Source organism: Thalassophryne amazonica, chromosome 15 (assembly GCF_902500255.1).
Source record: "Thalassophryne amazonica chromosome 15, fThaAma1.1, whole genome shotgun sequence".
Classification (NCBI taxonomy): domain Eukaryota; kingdom Metazoa; phylum Chordata; class Actinopteri; order Batrachoidiformes; family Batrachoididae; genus Thalassophryne; species Thalassophryne amazonica.
In genome coordinates, this window is record NC_047117.1 from 76253301 (window position 1) to 76273111 (window position 19811).

The following is a 19811-nucleotide window of genomic DNA, read 5'->3' on the forward strand; positions in this document are numbered from 1 at the left end:
TAGAAATAATTTAAGGAAGTGTTATTGCTTAATAGTGATATATATATATATATATATATATATATACACACACACACACTAGCATACTTTCCGTGGGGATCCATGGGCTCTAGAGATTGGGTAGTGTTTATAAAATACGTAGCTGACATTTTTCAAGGTTGGTAATAAGTTGTGCAAAGTTTCTATAATGAGTTGTAATGGTGTGTCAGTCCAGAATGTTGTTAGAACCTTAGACCTTAGACCTCAACAGTTTTTAGAAGAACTCAACCCTTTTATTTCCTGTTAATTACTTTTTTAATGAAAATTTACTGTTTTAATGTATTTATAAGTTGTTTAGGTTCTTGTTATCATATACACACTATTATTATTATTATTATTATTAGAATCATTATTAATATTATCAGCATTATTATTATTTTACTTCTATTTTCTCCTTTCATTTTTAAATGGACCACAATAGAAATAAGTGTTTTTTTTCACTTTATTGTGTCATCCATGTATTTTTAATGTATTTACAATTATATTATATATTTACATTGAACTTACTAAATAAAATCATGCACGCACGCTTTTAATATAGAGATGATTTACCACCCCCTGCTGGATTGGTGTGTGAGTCCAGAATTTAAATATCAATGTCCATTGTTCAGTGTTGTTAGGTAATATATGTAGCTTCTCTCAAAATATCAATGTTCTGTTTCGATGGCATTCATCGTTGACCAAAAATACATAAACATACCAAACGGCAAATGTCAGCTCTGCACAGTTTGTGCATGATAGAAATTACATGCACACATGCAGAGCTTTTGGTCTTTTCTGCTGTAAGGTGCTTATAATTTGACAGGCAAACAGAGATGGTGGTGGAAGACATCAACAGCCCTAAACTTTTTACTTATGGTACCGGGAGCATGACACTTAACTCACTCATAGGACTCACCATTACTGGACTCATCCAGGATGGTGATGAGGCTGCATACAGACAGGAGGTGGAACAGTTGGTACTCTGGTGTGGCCAGAACTACCTGGAACTGAATCCGGTCAAGACTATGGAGATGATAATGGACTTCAGGAGGAACCCATCATCACCCCCACCCCCCCACCCCCCCCCCCCCCCCTCCACCATCCTCAACAACACTGTGCCTACTGTGGATACTTTCTGGTTCCTGGGATCCACCATCTGCCAAGGTTTGAAGTGGGTCCCCACACAGACTCCATCAGGAAAAAGGCACGGCAGAGGATGGACTTCCTCAGACAGCTCAGGAACTTCAACCTGCCCCAGGAACTGCTCATCATATTCTACACAACCATCATCCAGTCTGTCCTGTGCAAAGCGAGTTGGTAACTCTGCAGACCTCTCACACCCTGGACACAAACTGTTTAAACCCCTCCCTTCTGGTCGATGTTACAGCCCCATTCCACCATTCCACTATATCTATTTGACAGTAAACTTAGCTTTGCCCATTTGTTTATTTAACTCCTTTTTAAATATACAGAAGTATTTTTTTGTCCCCTCTGGTCGACGTTACAGAGCTCTGTACATCAAAACAGCGAGACACAGGAACAATTTCTTTCCACAGGCCATCACACTGATGAACATTTTAACCTGCCAAAAAACTCCATAATTCATATAACTCATCTACATCTTAACTTCAATCTGTTGTCTGTTTTACACATCCTTTTTCTTTTCTCTTATTGCACATTTTATTTTCGTGCACATTTGATTTGCAGGGCAGCACAGTGGCTTACTGGTTAGCACTGTTGCCTTACAGTGAGAAGGTCCTGAGTTCGATTCTCACACGTGGCCTTTCTATGTGGAGTTTGTGTGTTCGCCACGTATTTGCATGGATTCTCTCACACATCCAAAGACTTGCAGGTTAGGTGGATTGGCAACTTTAAATCAGGGGTCACCAATCCTGTTCCTGGAGAGCACCTGCCCTGCATGTTTTCCACGTCTACCTACTCAAATCACACCTGATTTTTTTTAAAAAAAGTGCTGTTTTCCAGCTCTTGATTGGCTGAGCACACCTGATAGAGTAAATTGCCTGGAGTGGATCAGGGAGAGTTTGAAAACATGCTGGGTAGGTGCCCTCCAGAAACAGGATTGGTGACCCCTGCTTTAAATTGTCCATAGGTGTACCTGAGTGTGTGAATGTGTTTGTTTGTCTATATGTGGCCCTACGACAGACTGGCATCCTGTCCTTAGGGTGTACCTCGCCTCACACTCTATGACCACTGGGATAGGCTCCAGCCCCCGGTACCCTTAATTGCACTAAGAGGTTGAAGATGAGTGAGTGATTTCATTTGCACATTTTATTACTGTGAATTATTCAGTGTTTAGTGTATATTTGTAAATGCCATATAGAGAGAGTGCAGCTCAAATCTTGTATTCTGTGGATACTTGGCAAATAAAAGCTATTCTGATTCTGTAACAACAACATGACAATAACAATAAACTGACTAGACCAATTGAACTACAAAACACAATAATATCAATAACACTCACAATACTGTTAAAGTAACATTTATACACACTATATATATATATATATATATATATATATATATATATATATATATATATATATATATATATATATATATATATATAAAACCCTTCAAACAATATGTCAAAACAAGGTGCAACGACTCATTAATATAGATGATAACGCAGCTTGCTGATCCATATTCTTCTAGTTCTCTCCAGAAAAAGCATAAAAATGCATGCACTCAATGCCTTTCTGTCTAATGTTATTAATACATTTCATGCATGATTTATATAAAAAGCTGCATAAAAATCAATCCACCCCCCAGCTTGGTCTGAATAAGCCATAATTCCAATTTTTGTGATGGAATGTCAGAAAACCTTATGCTGGTTGAGGCCTTTACATTTGTCTCTCAACTGTCTCTGATAGGTTGAGAAAATCAGTTCATAGAGCATACGGTGATGTACACCATCACCACATTCAGACAGTGGAATTGAACAGGGTCCTGAATGGAAAACTCTAAAGTAGGCCATTGGTCCTCTTAAAAGCAGCCATTTATCTGCTGTCGCAGGGTAACATATAGGCATTGCCTTGGCCTTTTACAGTTGCTACGGTCCTCACCACAGACATCAATGTACTGGATCATGCTCAGGGAAGCACACCACACATCCAGAGTGTTGCAGCTGTCATTTTTTCATGATAGAAGTAATATACCTCATCTGAGTCACCCTAAGAAACCACTGATTTGACAGAACGTTATTTCAACAATATCCAAGGGTTTTCCAGAGAGACTGAGACCCAAACACAACCTGTCATGAGAACTGGCTCACATGGTCACCATCTAGGTCTCACATCAACACAGGACTGGAAGCACCAGGACCCTGAAGACTTGATCCATCATTCTCCAAAGTTATCTGTACCACTAAACACCTTTGTCCAGTAACCATGACTACCAGGCATCTCCTGATCTCAAAAGGCTACATTTTCTGAATTCTTCTGAGATGCTTCAGACCAAACAGTTTTCCAGAAGTCAACTTCTTCTCCACAAGAAGATGACTGATCTCCTTATCTATGCAAAAATAATGCCACATCCACAGGATGTTGAAATGAACTAGAAACTAGTAGAAACTAGTTAAATACTATTAACTAGTAGTTAATAGCTAACTTAACTACTTGCTGGCTGGTCAATTGTAATTCAAGCATGCAGTCATTTAAGACCCCCCCAACCCCCTTCCGACTCAGTGTCATTAAGAGTCCACATGTTTTTGAGTTATCCTGCTAAGAAGCAAACAAAGTGTCCTAAAAGTTTTTCTGCTTGGTAGAGATTTTTTTGGTAAATATTTTTGGAGATTGCTTCAATTTTTCAGAAGTACAATATACAATGCAGAAGGGAGGTTTCTGTGGGCTTGGGAAAATGTGCTGGTGCAGCATGTCAGCACATCAATCACAGCACAAAACCACCACAGGTCCGAGATAACAACCACCCAGGCAGACATCTGATCCATCCCCACGTCTTCAAAGTAAACCATCAACTATTTTTGTCACAGTCAAGTGAAGCATGGATCTCCCCTTTGACGTTCTTTAGCTGCTGGGGTCCTCAATACTGAGTCACCTGTGCAGGATCATGCACAGAGAAACCCAACACATCCAAAATGTTAAAGCTGATGTTCCATCACAATGCAAATGATACTTCTCATCAGCGTCTTGCATAGTAACCACTCATTTATATAAAAAGTCATTCCTACAGTCCCCAAGGATCCTCTGAAGAGACCTAGTACCAAAGACATCCAGCCATTACTTTACAGGAGGTCACTGGTTAGCATCAATGTCTCACAAAAAGCACAAGAACCCTAAAGACCAAGACCTTTTTTTCATCCTGCAAAGATAGTGGCATCACCAAACAACTCTGTCCAGTAAAATCATGACTCCACAACCTCTTTCCAGACGTCTTTCAATCTCAACGAGCGAGAACTCAGAGACAAGAATGTCACTGCAGAGATAAGTAAATGTCTCTCCAAGTTCAACACTTTTGACAACATACAGATATTTTACTGATGGCAGAGTCCAAGAAGTCAACAGAAGTCTTGATCTTAAAATTGCAAGTCCAGACATTCTGACCCATCACTCAGCATTTCAACCTGCTGCAGTCACGACACATTCTTTTCACAAACAGATTATCTAAATTATTTTTCAAAAAATGTTGCAGGTTGTATCTTGTGCATTCTGAGTGTGCTCTGGCCCTGTAGTTATCGTCTTAGAACCTCTGGTGTACAAAGTGCATTTTGACTGTAAATGACCTGTGCTCTATTTTCATGATTAACCAATAAATCTTTTTTATTTCAGAAATTTAAAATGTGATACTTGATAATTACTTTCTCTATCCAGCAGTGTGAAACCACAGTCTGTCCAATTTAAATTAATCCAAAAAGGCCAAACAAGTCCAAGGTTGACATTTTCATTAATCAATAATTTAGAAGTAGGAACTGATGATAATTTCTCCTTCTAATCCAATTACATTTGTTCCGCAAATCTGATTGGTTAATTGTGTGAGATTTCAGACCGTATAATATTGGGTATACAGTGGCAAAATATATGATGGCTTCACATTTGATGTATTACTCTCCATCCTGAGCAATCGCACTGCTACGCTGCGCAGTCAGAGATGTGGTGTAGCAATGACGATGCCCAAATCGGTGAATTTAAGCTACCATACAAAAATATTGATGTGGATTCTGATACAGAATTACTGTTTCACATTTAATGGATTACTCCGTACCCTGACCGCTGCTGGAGCGACAGTGAAGACGCTGTTGCTAACGGTAAGCCTCGCCGACCGAATTACCTACAGAAAAATAAACCGTGCAAACGATAAAACTGGATTAGAATGGGAATAATCCCTTTGTGTCTGATGATTTGCAGACATTCTTGCTAGATTACGGTCGCAAATATCCATTTTAAAACTCCTTTTCACCGGCTCCGTGAATGCATCGCCGGTAAAGCTCAATTTGCGACCGTATAACCAGCATGAATGTCCGCAAATCATCAGACACAATAGGGTTATTCCCTAATTATTACTCTGTTGATGAACAAATTAATCGATTGAATCATTTCAGATGACTTGTGGAATTGGTCTGCTTTAGGGTTACAGATAGGAAAACTGGATTATTTTGCGCAGATAAGATTCTACTAAATAATGGAATCAAGAGTTAAAAATACCTGATTTTATCTTAGTATATACTGCAGCTTTTGTATATTCTTATGGAAAGCCGACACAGCTGAAAACCATAGGCACATATAAAGCTGCTACAGATGTCTGATGAGAAATGAGTGATTAGCACAACAAAGATTTTCTCAGCCATTCATCTAATCTTGCTCTCTCTCTCTCTCTCCCTCTCTCTCTCTCCTTGAGTAACATGCACTTTATGATTGAGCGTGAGCCTCAGCATGGTTTCTCCTGCTGACAGGTGAGGAGGTGAGATGAAGGAGACTTAAAAGCTTTGGCGTGTGTGTCGTTGTGGTCTTCACGTTATGCGTTTGTGCCGTGCATGTGTCACCACATTATCTTTGTATCCTTCAGTGGGGAAAGAAAAGAAAAAAAGTTGGCAAAAACTTTCTATAACTGTTGATTTTTGTGTTTGCATATTTATAGCAGCGTGCTCTTTTGGGTGTGTGAATCTCAACCTTTAAGCTTGATTGGCAGCTAACAGTGGAAAAGTGCACAATGCTCAATTCGCACGCTGTCATGTAGCAGCAGTTGAGCTGTCACGTTGCCGTCGGTCCAAACAGGATTTGTGTGCATTTTCTGTCTGAAACTACTGTTCGTGATCAATAGAGCATTTTATTGTCTGGATAGAAACGTCCATGAAAGAAGGTTCCGTACATGCACAAGGTGACAAGAGATGGGAGCACAGGCTGTGGTTTGAGGTGGCCTCGGCCTAAAACACAGGTTTGGTGACCTCACACCATCATTTCACCATTTTCAAATCAATATCAATTAAAACCAGAAGAGCACTCAGAGAACACACATTTGCCATGTGAGTGTTGGGAAGTGATCCAGAGGTTAAAGCAACAGGTTTGAGACCAGCAATGGGTTTGTCCATAAGTGACTGTGATGTCAAAATTATGAGGAAACCTGCATTTGACCATTGCTCTGACCTTTGAATTGAATTGCCAAACTTTGTCCTTTTCCACTGTGACTCCTTTAACATTTATAGCTGATCACAATTTTAATATGGTTTATTGTCATTTCCAAATCCACTCCTTGAACTCCATAAATCATCTTTGAAACTATTCAATGATAAGTAAAGATTTAAAAACTGCCATTTTGTGAACTCTGCTGCTTCTCTTCCATAACGTTCTTCACAGCTCCCACAGCTTTTTGCTCTGCATTTAAAAACAAACAAAAAAAAAAATCTTGTGACATCTGTGAATTGTTCACTGTAACTTTGTTTACGCAGTTTTACCACAATAAAGCACTGTGTGCAACTGATGCTGTGCACGTTTGCATGCACCAATTACATTTTACACCATCTTACATTTGTCAACTTCTGCCTTCACTTCATGGACACGACTGGGGCCAAGAACCCATGTGGCATGTGTGGCATGGCCCTCTGCAGCTGCATAATTCAGTATATAGTTACGTCTTGATCGACAAATGACGGGAAAATATTAATCAAGGTTAACGCCTTCGGAACGTACACGAGAGTGTTGTTAGATCTTACATCTGCGATGATTTGGTAGAGTAATATTGATGAGGCTACAGACACACAAACCCATTTTGTCAGAGGCTACAAAATGCACACAAAGACAATTTTTTGCACATCTCTTATACTTTCTTTGGTTATACATTGCAAGTGTTACATCTTGCTAATACGTTAATATAATATTTAAGTATTAGTCTAATATTGGCCAAAATGGATACAACTTAAAAATACAAAATCCAATATGTTCCTTGTCTTCTATGTTTATGATATTTAGTTATGTTGTTGATGTATGTTTTCATTTAGGTGAGTAGAATATTTCTTTCACAATTTGAGTTGATATCGTCTTAGATTTTGTTAGAGTACAAATGTAATGATTAACAAATTAGTTACTTTAAGAGAGGGAAAACAGTACTGTGCAAACGTTTGAGGTATCTCAGAGTTATAGTGTTTGATGCTCAGTTCCAGCAAAAGTGAATATGAGAGTTATATTTATTATTCAATAATAATGATTTCATATATATATATATATATATAGAGAGAGAGAGAGAGAGAGAGAGAGAGAGAGAGAGAGAGAGAGAGAGAGAGAGAGAGAGAGAGATTCCTTTGTAAGTGTACTGCTCAGTAGAATACCACATAAACAGTTGCAAATGATCATGCAATATTAAAATGATTGTTAAACACAATTACTCATACTTTAAGTCGGGTTTTTTTCAAATGGTTTTTGAGGTCCTGCAAATTATACTCTGCTACAACTTATATACTTAAAAATCACATGGAAATAGACCTCAGTTTTCATAATGATCATCATTGAAGCTGAAATTCTTTTGCACCTGTGTTTCTTCATGCAAAACAGACTGGGGTTTAAAATAAAATTAATCTGATGTATTTTAGTGTTTTATTTTGAAGGTGTGTCATTTTTGACCAGCTATATATACTAAAAGCCAACTGGCCACTGTGTACGTGTATGCGTATATCCGTGCATACGTGCGCATGTATGGCCTTGATCATGGACAAGCAGGGGAGAGCTGACATTTGCTGTTTGGCATGCTTCTGTATTTTGGGTCAATGATGAATGCCGTGAAAAGGACAGTTGATAGGACTAATAATGTTGGATAAACTACAGATATTATCTAAAAACAGTGAACAAAACACACTGATAATTACATTCTGAACTCACATGCCATTCCAGCAGGGGGCAGTAAATCACCTATATATTAAAAGTGAAGTGTCCTCTGCATACGTGTATGCGTGCGCACACGTTCGACCACCGGAAAACATGGGAAAGCTGACATTTATAATTTGATATGCTTATGCATTTTGGGTCAAGGATGAATGCCGCCAAAATGGAACATTGATACGACTAATATTTTGGAAAAATTATGGACATTATGTATCAACAGTGAACAATAGATGTTGATTATTACATTCTGTACACACACACACACACACACACACACACACACACACACACACACACACACACACACACACACACACACACACACACACACACACACACACACACACCATTTCAAATCATTATAGAATGCATAATTTATTACCACCCTTGAAAAATGTCAGCTACCTAATCTATAAACACTACCCAATCCAGAGCCCATGGATCCCCACGGACAACAGGCTGATGATGTCATTATTTTAATAGACCACAAGGGGGACTGCAGCAATCACTACACTAAAACCAGTGTTGATATTGAACTCATTGAGTCAAATAGGTATTTTCCAGCAATCAACCAATTTCCATTGCTGGCTTAATGTTAAGTGTCACAGTGATGTCCTGAGAACATATGTCTGGCCTGCAAACTGATTTTCTAAGTAGAGTTGCTATGGTGAACAACAAACTAGTTGAAGCAGGCTTGTGGTCAATGTGCCGCTCAGTGGACCACAGAAATAAAAAATTCAATCAGTCGCTTGAAAGGTAAAACGGTGCCCCCAAAAAATGAGGCTGACAGAATCATCTGGAGATAATAAAAATTCATCTCACTCCCTCTCTATCTTGTCCTTGTTCTTTCGTATCTGCTTACGTCTTTCAATCTCCCTCTCATCATTTCTCTCTCTTCTGTTCTTCTTCTCTCAGTCTCTTTTCTTCGTTTAGCTTGCATGTTGCATGTCCTTGCTGTTTGCTCCAACATCTTATATGTGAGAGGCTGAAGGAGACGCAAGGACAAGTTGTCACGGCAACCAAATAAAATAGGATGTGAGTGAGGCAGTGAGAGAAGAAGAGTGAACAATGGAGGACACATCAAGGAAAGGATGATTTACTTAGAAAAGGGAGATGGAGAGTTAGCCTGAAAGAATGAAATGTCAATAAAATGCTTTCGTTGGCAGGAAGAGGTGAGTTGTCATGGTCACTAAGGCCCAATTTCAATTCTGTTTTGTACCCCTTCCCCTTCCCCTTGGCCCTACCCCTACCCCTTTAAAACAAGGGGTAAGGCATAGGGGTATGCCTCTAGCCCTATGAATTGAGACAACCCTCCACCTTCGGGGGGGAAAAAAACTGCCCATGTCCAACTGCCGTCTTCACTGTTTGTCAACATGGCAACTGAAGTGCAACTTGTTGCAGTAGCCTGTTTTCTCTTTTTATTTTCTCGCCTTTCTGCGTAAATGCAAAGAAACAGAAGAAGTTGCATATTTCTTTGACGCATCGCAATCATGTTGGAGAAATTTGTGGTATTAATAATTAATAGTATTAATAATTAATTAATGTTAATACAGATAATAATTAGTCATTAATAATAGTAGTAATTAATATTGTTAATTGACTAATCATTAACTGATTGATTAGTAATTAATTAATGGATTAATTAATTAGTAATTAAAGTAAATAAACACTTGAAATATATCAGTCTGTGTGGAATGAATGTATACATTACACAAGTTTCACTTTTTGAATGGAATTACTGAAATAAATCAACTTCTTCATGATATTCTAATTATATGACCAGCACCTGTATGTATGTTATGGGCTGCATCTAGTTCTGTTAACCTTATATTTCTTTTTCAAATTCTCCCATTTTTTGCATCTAGCCCTATTTCCTTAAGAAATTTACTTGACAAATAATAGCAGTCTATTAGGACGTCAGGTAATATGTTACACATATACATGTGTGTGTATATATTTTCCAACTTACTCCCATTGGTGAAACTTCTCATTTTCTGCCTGAAAGCTTATTAGGAGATGAGTGTGCTCAGGGATCCCTGTTTGTTTACAAAATACACGTGTTGCTAACCTTGTAATCCAACAGCAGGGATCGCTATTATCTAAAGATTTCTGAATGTACAAATTAACGTGCTTATCCTTTATCATGATTTTCTCCATTGTGAGATATAAAAGTGTCTTATCGTAGCATTCGTGTGTGTATGCATTATAACGCCTCAGCGTACGAGCGAAGTTACGATATTCTTCAGAGCGACAATATACGCAACATGCATCCAGCAGCATAGAAGTTGTTGTCATAGGCAATTGCCTGTAAAGTTTTTTTTTTTTTTTTTGGCAAGTTATAACTTTCTAAACAGTGTAATTTGTAATGAAAGCCATTTCATTTGTGCGGCTCTTTCGGCACCATGTTTGTTTCTTTGGAGACAGTGGTAAGCTCCTCCTACCCATCCAAAGGAGTGTGCATCCAGATTCACTCTGTTTGGAGGGGTTTGTAGCCCTCCACCTACCCCTCCGCCTTGCTCCAAGAAGAGAATTGAGACACCCCTCTGTCTCTCGTGCTGGCGGAAAACGGAGTGGAAGGGTTAAGGGGGAAGGACCGAGGGGTAGAATTAAGATTCAGCCTCAAACATACTGTGATTGATGTAAACATGTGCTACTATCTCGTACTTACTAGTTTAGGCCCAACTTCATCAAGGTTTGCCACAACTAGGAATTTTGTTAAACCAACACATGCACTGTAAACCTGAATGTTCAAATTAAATAAAAAAGATTAAGTAGTGTAAACTCAAAGTTTCAAGAAAACATTGTACTTACTTAAATATTTCAAGTTTGTGTAACATGGTCTTGCTTCATGCGCAAATTAAAGTCAGAATTCTTGATCGACTTGAACTAATTGTTTTTAAAGGAAGTAAAACTTCAAAGCATAACTTAAGCACAGCTTAAAAGAATTAAGTAATTACATATGACAATATTTGAGCTGATTTAATACACCCTTTAGCAGGGGTGGTGGCCAAGTGGTTAGTGCGCTTGGTTTTGGTGCAGTAGGTTCCCCCTTCAAACTCCACCCCTGAGATATGGCTCTCTGTTGGGACTGTTTACACAGAGACTGCTACCTGCTGCTTTGGACTTGAACTAACAGTCTTTTTCAAGACTTTTTTACTTTTTTACCTTTTTACTTTTTTTAACTTTTTTACTGTGCTCCAACGCCTAAGGAAGACCTCTAACGGTCGAAACATCGCGACAGAGCACTTTTATCAGCTAACTTTCATTAGCGTTGGCAGGCTAACTAGCTTGCTAACGCTTTCGTTTTTATTTTTTTATTTTTTTTATTTTTTTATTTTTATTTTATTTTAGCACCGTTGTCGTGCGTTCGCTGTTGTCGTGCGTTGCCTGTGCTGCTTCATGGCCTGTTTGGTGCCTTGATTGGGGCACTCCTTCTGCTGAATCACCTCTGGATTATTTGCACATTATTCAGTTTGTGTGTTTTTGGGAATCCGCTGGCTTAGCGCAGCTATTAGCTCTTAGCCGATTTAGCATGGCGGCTTCTCCTGTCTCTCCCGTACTTTTCTGCTAGGGGTGTGAAATGTTTAGTTATTCCTCGGCCTCCTTTAGCAGTAACGGTACTTGTAATAAGTGCAGCTTATTCGTAGCTTTGGAGGCCAGGCTGGGCGAATTGGAGGCTCGGCTCCGCACCGTGGAAAATTCTACAGCTAGCCAGGCCCCTATAGTCGGTGCGGACCAAGGTAGCTTAGCCGCCGTTAGTTCCCCCCTGGCAGATCCCGTGCAGTCGGGAAAGCAGGCTGACTGGGTGACTGTGAGGAGGAAGCGTAGCCCTAAACAGAAGCCCCGTGTACACCGTCAACCCGTTCACATCTCTAACCGTTTTTCCCCACTCGACGATACACTCGCCGAGGATCAAACTCTGGTTATTGGCGACTCTGTTTTGACAAATGTGAAGTTAGCGACACCAGCAACCATTGTCAATTGTCTTCCGGGGGCCAGAGCAGGCGACATCGAAGGACATTTGAAATTGCTGGCTAAGGCTAAGCGTAAATTTGGTAAGATTGTAATTCACGTCGGCAGTAATGACACTCGGTTACGCCAATCGGAGGTCACTAAAATTAACATTAAATCGGTGTGTAACTTTGCAAAAACAATGTCAGACTCTGTTGTTTTCTCTGGGCCCCTCCCCAATCAGACCGGGAGTGACATGTTTAGCTGCATGTTCTCCTTGAATTGCTGGCTGTCTGAGTGGTGTCCAAAAAATGAGGTGGGCTTCATTGATAATTGGCAAAGCTTCTGGGGAAAACCTGGTCTTGTTAGGAGAGACGGCATCCATCCCACTTTAGAGGGAGCAGCTCTCATTTCTAGAAATCTGGCCAATTTTTTTGGATCCTCCAAACTGTGACTGTCTAGCGTTGGGACCAGGAGGCAGAGCTGTGGTCTTATACACCTCTCTGCAGCTTCTCTCCCCCTGCCATCCCCTCATTACCCCATCCCCGTAGAGACGGTGCCTGCTCCCAGACCACCAATAACCAGCAAAAATCTATTTAAGCATAAAAATTCAAAAAGAAAAAATAATATAGCACCTTCAATTGCACCACAGACTAAAACAGTTAAATGTGGTCTATTAAACATTAGGTCTCTCTCTTCTAAGTCCCTGTTGGTAAATGATATAATAATTGATCAACGTATTGATTTATTCTGCCTAACAGAAACTTGGTTACAGCAGGATGAATATGTTAGTTTAAATGAGTCAACACCCCCGAGTCACACTAACTGTCAGAATGCTCGTAGCACGGGCCGGGGCGGAGGATTAGCAGCAATCTTCCATTCCAGCTTATTAATTAATCAAAAACCTAGACAGAGCTTTAATTCATTTGAAAGCTTGTCTCTTAGTCTTGTCCATCCAAATTGGAAGTCCCAAAAACCAGTTTATTTGTATTATCTATCGTCCACCTGGTCGTTACTGTGAGTTTCTCTGTGAATTTTCAGACCTTTTGTCTGACTTAGTGCTTAGCTCAGATAAGATAATTATAGTGGGCGATTTTAACATCCACACAGATGCTGAGAATGACAGCCTCAACACTGCATTTAATCTATTATTAGACTCTATCGGCTTTGCTCAAAAAGTAAATGAGTCCACCCACCACTTTAATCATATTTTAGATCTTGTTCTGACTTATGGTATGGAAATAGAAGACTTAACAGTATTCCCTGAAAACTCCCTTCTGTCTGATCATTTTTTAATAACATTTACATTTACCCTGATGGACTACCCTGCAGTGGGGAATAAGTTTCATTACACTAGAAGTCTTTCAGAAAGCGCTGTAACTAGGTTTAAGGATATGATTCCTTCTTTATGTTCTCTAATGTCATATACCAACACAGAGCAGAGTAGCTACCTAAACTCTGTAAGGGAGTTAGAGTATCTCGTCAATAGTTTTACATCCTCATTGAAGACAACTTTGGATGCTGTAGCTCCTCTGAAAAAGAGAGCTTTAAATCAGAAGTGTCTGACTCCGTGGTATAACTCACAAACTCGTAGCTTAAAGCAGATAACCCGTAAGTTGGAGAGGAAATGGCGTCTCACTAATTTAGAAGATCTTCACTTAGCCTGGAAAAAGAGTCTGTTGCTCTATAAAAAAGCCCTCCGTAAAGCTAGGACATCTTTCTACTCATCACTAATTGAAGAAAATAAGAACAACCCCAGGTTTCTTTTCAGCACTGTAGCCAGGCTGACAAAGAGTCAGAGCTCTATTGAGCTGAGTATTCCATTAACTTTAACTAGTAATGACTTCATGACTTTCTTTGCTAACAAAATTTTGACTATTAGAGAAAAAATTACTCATAACCATCCCAAAGACGTATCGTTATCTTTGGCTGCTTTCAGTGATGCCGGTATTTGGTTAGACTCTTTCTCTCCGATTGTTCTGTCTGAGTTATTTTCATTAGTTACTTCATCCAAACATGTTTATTAGACCCCATTCCTGCCAGGCTGCTCAAGGAAGTCCTACCATTATTTAATGCTTCAATCTTAAATATGATCAATTATCTTTGTTAGTTGGTTATGTACCACAGGCCTTTAAGGTGGCAGTAATTAACCATTACTTAAAAAGCCATCACTTGACCCAGCTATCTTAGCTAATTATAGGCCAATCTCCAACCTTCCTTTTCTCTCAAAGATTCTTGAGAGGGTAGTTGTAAAACAGCTAACTGATCACCTGCAGAGGAATGGTCTATTTGAAGAGTTTCAGTCAGGTTTTAGATTCATCATAGTACAGAAACAGCATTAGTGAAGGTTACAAATGATCTTCTTATGGCTTCGGACAGTGGACTTATCTCTGTGCTTGTTCTGTTGGACCTCAGTGCTGCTTTTGATACTGTTGACCATAAAATTTTATTACAGAGATTAGAGCATGTCATAGGTATTAAAGACACTGCACTGCGGTGGTTTGAATCATATTTGTCTAATAGATTACAGTTTGTTCATGTAAATGGGGAATCTTCTTCACAGACTAAAGTTAATTATGGAGTTCCACAAGGTTCTGTGCTAGGACCAATTTTATTCACTTTATACATGCTTCCCTTGGGCAGTATTATTAGACGGTATTGCTTAAATTTCATTGTTACGCAGATGATACCCAGCTTTATCTATCCATGAAGCCAGAGGATACACACCAATTAGCTAAACTGCAGGATTGTCTTACAGACATAAAGACATGGATGACCTCTAATTTCCTGCTTTTAAACTCAGATAAAACTGAAGTTATTGTACTTGGCCCCACAAATCTTAGAAGCATGGTGTCTAACCAGATCGTTACTATGGATGGCATTTCCCTGATCTCTAGTAATACTGTGAGAAATCTTGGAGTTATTTTTGATCAGGATATGTCATTCAAAGCACATATTAAACAAATATGTAGGACTGCCTTTTTGCATTTACGCAATATCTCTAAAATCAGAAAGGTCTTGTCTCAGAGTGATGCTGAAAAAACTAATTCATGCATTTATTTCCTCTAGGCTGGACTATTGTAATTCATTATTATCAGGTTGTCCTAAAAGTTCCCTAAAAGCCTTCAGTTGGTTCAGAATGCTGCAGCTAGAGTACTGACGGGGACTAGCAGGAGAGAGCATATCTCACCTGTGTTGGCCTCTCTTCATTGGCTTCCTGTTAATTCTAGAATAGAATTTAAAATTCTTCTTCTTACTTATAAGGTTTTGAATAATCAGGTCCCATCTTATCTTAGGGACCTCGTAGTACCATATTACCCCATTAGAGCGCTTCGCTCTCAGACTGCGGGCTTACTTGTAGTTCCTAGGTTTGTAAGAGTAGAATGGGAGGCAGAGCCTTCAGCTTTCAGGCTCCTCTCCTGTGGAACCAGCTCCCAATTCAGATCAGGGAGACAGATACCCTCTCTACTTTTAAGATTAGGCTTAAAACTTTCCTTTCGCTAAGGCTTATAGTTAGGGCTGGATCGGGTGACCCTGGACCATCCCTTGGTTATGTTGCTTAGACGTAGACTGTGGGGGGGTTCCCATGATGCACTGTTTCTTTCTCTTTTGCTCCGTATGCATCACTCTGCATTTAATCATTAGTGATCGATCTCTACCCCCCTTCTCGGCATGTCTTTGTCCTGGTTCTCTCCCTCAGCCCCAACCAGTCTCAGCAGAAGACTGCCCCTCCCTGAGCCTGGTTCTGCTGGAGGTTTCTTCCTGTTAAAAGGGAGTTTTTCCTTCCACTGTGGCCAAGTGCTTGCTCATAGGGGGTCGTTTTGACCGTTGGGGTTTTTCATAATTATTGTATGGCCTTGCCTTGCAATATGGAGCGCCTTGGGGCAACTGTTGTTGTGATTTGGCGCTATATAAGAAAAAAGTTGATTGATTGATTGATATTCCTCCATGTAATGTGGACTTGCTTCAGGAAGGGTATCCGGTGTAAAACTTGTGCCAACTCAACATGCAGATCTCCCTTGGATCTGTTGTAGTGACCCCAAGTGAAAAACAAGGGAGCAGCAGAAGGGACTTACTTTTACTTAATGAACACTTTAATTCAGCTGTAATCATGAGATACAAGTAGCATATACTTCAAACTTTTTAACTTTAACTTTGACTTTTAACTCTATGAACTCAAAAAATTTGTGGCAATTAATTGCCTCAATATTTTTGAGTTATGCTAACTTGTTTGGGTTTACAGTGAGTGGGTGTAAATGTTGTCCTCCTGTCCAAAGTCGGCTGGCCCTATATACTGAATACACCGTTGCGTAGGGCCCCTTACCTGCCTCCAACCCCCCCACCCCAACTCCAGGTTCATGTTACTGATTCTTTCATTGCAAGGAATTATGACATTTCCTCAGAGCTGCAGCTCCCACCAAGTGCATCGTGCACTGCACATAGACTACCAAAATAGCATAATGAGTGATCATCGTAATTATATTAAGTAGGGTTTCACGATGAATCAACCCACAATTGAGCCCGCTTGATTATGTGCTCTTACTAAGACTATGATTTAAATAAATAAATGCATAAATAATCTTCACACCGTATTATGGTCTGTTGCATCCCACCATCAAAAAGTAATATTTCCTCCAAGGGATTCTGCACTTTCGAAAGAGAAAGTATTAATGACAATGTTTGGATCAGTTGGCAACCAGGAACACAGCCAGATTAATGCATGGGTTTGGCCAGACTGAAGTCCAGGGGCACAAGGTTACAGGGGGCCCCACGCTATTGTCCAATAAAATATTGTGGAGAACAAAAATGACAACAGTAATTCAAACAACACACAGTGAACTCCATATAAAACATCAGAAACACAACAACATATGAAAAACGTAACATTTTAATATTCCCTCGACCCCCCCCAACCTCCACCCTCCAAAAATAAAAATTAAGGATCAAATACAAATGTAAATGCAGTAGTTACACCAACATCACACTGGACATGCAATTTTTATATATATATATATATATATATATATATATATATATATATATATATATATATATATATATATATTATATATTTTTATTTATATATATATATATATATATATATATATATATATATATATATAAAATTGTTGCAGGCCACAGCAAATTATTGGGGGGGGGGGGGTCCACAAATTGGCGCCCCACCAGATTACTCTGAGCCACCCCTCAGCCACCACATGAGGGCGCATTGGATTTGTGTGGATTTAGGGAATATATTTTAAATCATAGTTGAATAACCCAAATGTATTAAGTTAATGTAATTAAAGTGTGATTGCAATAATAAAAAAATCAGTGTTTAAATATATGAATATACTGTAAATTCAGTATATCAAATAGTTTTTCGTTTTTTTTTTTGGTCGGGCATGCCACCCTAAGATTTTGCCTAGCCCCCACTAGCCACCCTTAGAATTTTTTTTTGCTGGCACCACTGGGTCCACAAACAAAATGCTGACGGCTTCTTGTTGCCTGGAACCAGCTCTGGTCCTGTCTACAACATTGCCCAACTACAGACACAAAGAAAAGAAAGGAAAATGTAAATCTGTTAAAAAAAAAAAAAACAAAAAAAAACGTGGGGAGTAAAACGGAAATCAAGAATAAATTGGATACGTAGTAGTGGACAAGAAAAAAACACTGGAAAAGGAGAAGGCAATAAAAGAAAATGGGGAGAAAATGGAGCAAAGACAGTAAGAATGAATTATGATAGGAAATGATACAAGGAAAAGAGGCAAGAAAAAAGGTGAGGAAATGAGGAAGTAATCAGATGAGGAAAGGACAAAAACAAAATAAGGCAGAATGGTGAGGAAGGAGACTGGAGAGAGGAAAAAAAGAAGGCAGGGAGGTGCAGAGCAGGTGAAAAGAGGAGTGATTGGGAGATGGCGTTAATTCAGAGTTCAGAGAGATTTTTTTAGTTTGACACACTCAGCAGGAGGTCTTTGACTGCTGCTGCCTTTGAACCCCACAACACACACACACCACACACACCACACACAACACACACACACACACACACACACACACACACCACACACACACACACACAGTCAGACAAGAATAAGGTGGGATTGGAGGTAAAACAACACCAAAAATAGAGTGTGGAATAAAATCGCTACTTTGTAGGTATGGAAGGTTGTAGATGGTTTGTACAGAACATTTGCCTCAGTGGAGAGAGACAGTCACACAACTCTTGAAGGTCACACAGTTAAATTGTGTGTGTATATGTATTTACATGTCAGTGATGATGCAGGTGAACAAAGGTCCAAGTCTTGCCCGTGCTGCCCATCTTGCTGCATGTTGTGAGACTTGGAAGCTAACCAGTAAGCGAAGGTGATGACTGGATGTCTTTGGTACTGGGCCTGTTCAGAGGATCCTTGAGTATTGCTGTAATGACTTTGTGTCAAAACAGTGGTTACTTAAGGAATCAAGATCAGGAGTATCACTTGCAACTGTGAGGGAGTGTCAGCTCCAATATTTTGGCCATGTGGCCCATTTCTCTGTGCATGATCCAGCACACAGGTGCTGGAGTGTTGAGGTCCCCAGTGTCTGGAGAAGGTGAAGGGGATGACCACATTTCACCTGGCTGTGATAGATAGATGATTATTTTTGGGATGTGCGAATGGTCTGGTTGTCTGCCTGGGTGGTTGTCATCCAGGAAGCAAGGTGGTTCTGTGGTGTTGTGGATTGCGCAATGCAGTTCACCAGCACATGCTCTCAGATGATGAACACTGGGATATGGAGATGGACACTACAGGATATGGAGCGGATACCTCTGAGATGTTTCAGTTGATGGGTAGGTTTGTGACTATTGTTGGGCCATCTTAAGAAAACCGATAGGCATAAAGGAGTAAGTGAATTCATATTCAGGACTGAAATTTTGGATTATGGTAGTTAATATAAAATAAGTGCATCTTAAGTCTGGACTTGAAAGTCTCTACATAATCTGCCTGTTTTATTGATGCAGGGAGATCATTCCACAAAGCAGGTGCACGATTAAAGAAAGCGCTGTGACCCACAGAATTTTTATTCATCCTTGGGACACAAAGTAGTCCTGCACCCTGAGAACGCAGAGCCTGGGCCAGTACGTAGGGTTTAATTAGGTCAGCTAAGTAGGGAGGTGCTAGTCTGTGAACAATTTTATAGGTTAGTAACAGAACCTTAAAATCTGATCTCAAAGAGACAGGAAGCCAGTGAAGAGATGCCAAAATGAGTGTAATGTCAAATTTTTGCTTCGTGTCAAAACTCTGGCAGCAGCATTTTGAACAACTGGAGACCCCTAATGCTGGACTGCAGTAAACCAGAAAATAGAACATTGCAATAGTCTAATCTAGAAGAAACAAATGCATGAATCAGGGTCTCAGCATCAGCCATAGACAGGGTGGGACGAATTTTCGCTATATTCCACAGGTGGAAGAAAACAGTCCTCGTAATATCTCTAATGCGGAGGTCAAAGAACAACAT

General features: G+C 39.6%; 1 long non-coding RNA gene across 1 annotated transcript; it reads left to right on the forward strand.

The window, feature by feature from the left end:
- Positions 1-693: 693 nt before the first annotated feature.
- On the forward strand, positions 694-18875 carry LOC117526944. The gene is made up of 3 exons (XR_004565392.1): positions 694-809; positions 3684-3689; positions 18863-18875. It is a non-coding gene; the product is annotated as an uncharacterized LOC117526944 (long non-coding RNA).
- The last annotated feature ends 936 nt before the right edge of the window (positions 18876-19811 follow it).